At 37.9% G+C, this 4,180-nt stretch overlaps 1 pseudogene; it reads right to left on the reverse strand.

The window, feature by feature from the left end:
* Positions 1 to 290: 290 nt before the first annotated feature.
* On the reverse strand, positions 291 to 2,676 carry LOC101268108 (RNA-binding KH domain-containing protein PEPPER-like; annotated as a pseudogene).
* Between the last annotated feature and the right edge of the window lie 1,504 nt (positions 2,677 to 4,180).

The raw sequence follows: 4,180 nt of genomic DNA on the forward strand, positions 1-4,180 counted from the left end.
GGTATCCTGCACCTTGCATTTTTTACTTAATCTAGAAACAAAAGAAGCAACACCAAAATACATATTTCCAGTACCAGTTTCAATAGAACTTGAACTTAAAGTTATTAGATACATAAAATCATCTAAAACAAAGTTCTCAAGAAGAACTGTAAAAGAGAAGTTTCTCAGTAACTTTTCCACAGAGACTACTGCCCTTAGTATCTATAACTGTTGTATCCTCCTTCTAAACTAGACGATCCATACCCCTCGAAACTCTGAGGTGGAAAATACGATCCATTCCCCTCAAAACTCTAACGTGGAAATGAAGATGATGAAGAATAAGGGTCTCCATAAAGTGAAAAAGAACCAAACTCAGGCTCACGCGTCCCATACATTCTTGGGGCTGGCTCTTTGTGGTTGTTAATGGACTCCTGCACAAATACAAGTGAATAAACAAGCATAAGATAGCTGAATCATGCTTTTTATGAAACGTATAACGAGATTTTAACATATTTTGTAATCCAAGGAAAAAGGTCATAAAAGGAAGAATATAATCTGGTAGACTAGAGACATAAGTGAATAACAACACCAGCTAATGGGCCATGATCACCTTCTATATATTGACTTTTATGTATAGTGAGGTGCAGGGCGATGGTCTCCGTACCTGAATAAGGTGTTCAACTGCTTTATTCTTTGATGAGGTACCCTTAATCTCAATAGTGATTTCTTCAGGTACTCAGCTCCCTTGCACAGTAAGAGTTGCCCCACTTGTTCGGCAAATATATGCTATATCACAGCCTTCAGCACCAATTATTTCCTCAGCATACCCCAGCGGTACTTGCATAAGCTTTGTGATCCGAGAAGGAAAAAGGATAGAAACATTTACCTAATGGCTAAATAGAAAGAAAGAGCTTCTACAGATTCAAGTTCAAGAGTAGGAAAAAAGAATATGTAGAGCAAGAAAGAAACGAGAACACAACTACAATTATTCCAATTAAAAACTAACTCTCCCTGAGAACACAGAAAGTGCAAATGAGTAAATAATTAAAAAGAACAAAAAAGTTAAATGATTAGGATGAAATGTAACTCATGTCAATTAAGTTCAAGAGACAATTTTTTATTACTAAATTTATCATTCATAGTCAGAATCATGAAATCGTGATAATACGAATATCCATGAAACCTGGCTCATGGTAGGAACCAACATTCTTCAGCAATATCCTTGTTTCTGTTTTCTACTAAGCTAGTCATGTACCGGAATTTTCTTATAACGAATATATTAAATTAGTTCAGGACAACTAGGACACACATGTTTCAAAAACACAAAAGGAAATGAAATTAAAAAAGTGATATACAAAGTGATCTTTGCTCAAACTCTAAATCATGGCAAAATTTCTGCACGGTATAAATATTGATTTTCCGCAACAAAATGGGACAAACTCAAACCACAATGAAGCCATAAAATCCATGATACTGGTAGAAAATGGAGACATAGAGTATCCATAAACTGACCTTTTCTACAATATCCCGTCCATATCGCGGTAGTGTAGACCGTGGGGTTTTAGAGTCCACGGCAGTTCCATGATCAAGTAAGTAAGGGTCTTGGTAATCAGAAACAGCTGCAGATGCAGGACGAGAAGGTTGATACTGTGGTTTATCAGCCCTGGAAGTTAGTAAACACACACACACACACACACACACACACACACAAATATATATATATAGACGATTAAAATCTAGTTAAATCAAAATTACAATTTTTAAAAAAACCGGTATCATGCTATGATGTACCAAGAACTTCCTCAGTAGTTTAACAACTACGTCAAAAGCATTGAGAACCTTCGTACCTTCTCCATGTATTTCAATAAGCCTATCATCACAAAGGGAAACATTATCTGTGAAATTCAGAAATTATTAGATACGAGATGACTGAATGTTTTGTGTCATGCCATATTAGTAATAAACATAAAGATCTCACCTGCAGGTAATACTCTTAGCACAGCACCTGATCTTTCTTGTATTGAATTGTTCGTGGAACCATTTTTACCGATCAAGTGAATGGCTTGTGCTTAAGCCACTAATAACTTTGAAGACACAAATGCAGCTACTGCTCCTGAATCATCATTGTTTAGCCCCACAACACACTTAAAATTTCTAATAGCAGCATCCATTGCTGGAGATACCTCAGCATCTGGATTTTCTCTACCAGATATTAAAACCTGAAAAACATATGAAGCAAATATAAAATACTTGGATCGAATCAACTCACACAAGTTTTTGATGAATTTACTGTTTCATCACAACAATTGATGTTTTTACACACATCAAAATCATCCAAATTCAAAAACAATTCCAAAAAAGAAACAAAAATCTAAAGAATTATCAAAAATTATTCGACCAAAAACATACAATTTGATCAGCATCAGGACCTTCGAGCACACGAATACTGGCACCAGTCTCTTTACACATCCTGTTTACAACTTCTCCCCTCCGCCCAATTATACCACCAACTTTTGCAATTGGCACAACTAGCTTGAACATGTTATCCCAAGGCCATCCCGGCCATTTCTGAACTGATTCCCCTGTAGCAAAAGAACCGGATCTTACAGCAAGCGATTCCGGCAAAGGCGGCGCCACTGAAGATGAAGCATGAATTACCGGTGCAAATAATGAGCTAGTAACAATAGAGTACACCATTGTTGAGTTGAGATAAAAAGAAAGAGTGAAAAGAGTTTTTCAGTGAAAAGGGTTTGGTTGTAAGTGAAAAATTGAAAGAGGTATCTGTCTTTAATATAAACCGCTTGGCGTTACGACCTGTTTAGTCGTTTTGAGCAGCAGATTTTATTTCGGGAAAAACTGGCTGAGACGAAGGAACCCACGACGGACCCTCATGGGCACGACGGACCATCGAGGGGGTCTCGTTCCAAAACACTTAAAATTCTGAAATCTGGGTACTGAAATTGACTCTCTGAACTTCATGACGACATGGCAGGACGGACCGTCGTGGGAACGACGGACCGTCAAAGACTCTTCAAGGAATTGAGTCTCTGAACTCTGTGACGGAAGCAGCAGGACGGACCGTCGCAGGCACGACGGACCGTCATAGGCTGCGTAATCCCAGGCTGGGTCGGATTTCTTTAAATGTTTTAAGGGACGTTTTGGACTATTCCTGCTATAATTATAAATTTAGTGGGTTAATGTTAATAATTTAACTACTTGAGGGTTAAAAGAGATAACCTTGAAATAATTAATGGGTTAATTCACCATCTTTTATACTTAATTATATGCTAAATAGAGTAAAAGAACGAGGGTTTGAATAAGAAAAAGAAAAGAACAGAAAGAGAGGGAGAAACGATCGAGAGAGAGGAACGAAGAGGAAAGTAAAAATCTTGAGGATTAGCTTGCTTGATCACAATTCTTCAGTGGAGGTAGGTTATGGTTTTTATGCTATTCGTAGTAGACTCTTAATAGCGAATGATATGTGTTGGGGAGTATTATAAAACCTTCTATATGCTTAATTGTGTGCTTACATGATGTGATTATATAACTGTGATGAATAAGCATGATGAGTCTATTGAATCTCTAATCCTAAATTTACTTTTTTAATGATGATGCCTTGGTATAACAGAAGGCTTGATGAACTAAAGTAATGAGATTGATGATGACTTGGTATAAGAGAAGGCTTGATGAACTAAAGTAATGAGATTGATGATGTCTTGCTATAAGAGAAGGCTTGATGAATGAATAGAATGAGATTAGTGGATCGGATGTCACGAACCGACACATAGAATTAGGGGATCGGGTGTCACGAACTGACACGTAGAATTAGGGGATCGAGTGTCACGAACTGACATGTAGAATTAGGGGATCGGGTATCACGAACCGACACGTAGAATTAGGGGAACAGGTGTCACGAACAGACACGTAGAATTAGGGGATCGGGTGTCACGAACTGACACGTAGAAATTAGGGGATCGGGTGTCAAGAACCGACACGTAGAATTAGGGGATCGGGTGTCACGACCAACACGTAGAATTAGGGGATCAGAGTGTCACGTACCGACACAAGAGAAATAAAGATAATGAATCTTGAAAGATCTTATATACTCAATTTAATGAACCTAATTCCCAAATGATTATGATGGGGAGGCGTGCGTCCTCATTGATGTGCTTGGTGCTGTGACCAAGGGTTATGGTAATTG

This window comes from Solanum lycopersicum, chromosome 5, assembly GCF_036512215.1.
Source record: "Solanum lycopersicum chromosome 5, SLM_r2.1".
Classification (NCBI taxonomy): domain Eukaryota; kingdom Viridiplantae; phylum Streptophyta; class Magnoliopsida; order Solanales; family Solanaceae; genus Solanum; species Solanum lycopersicum.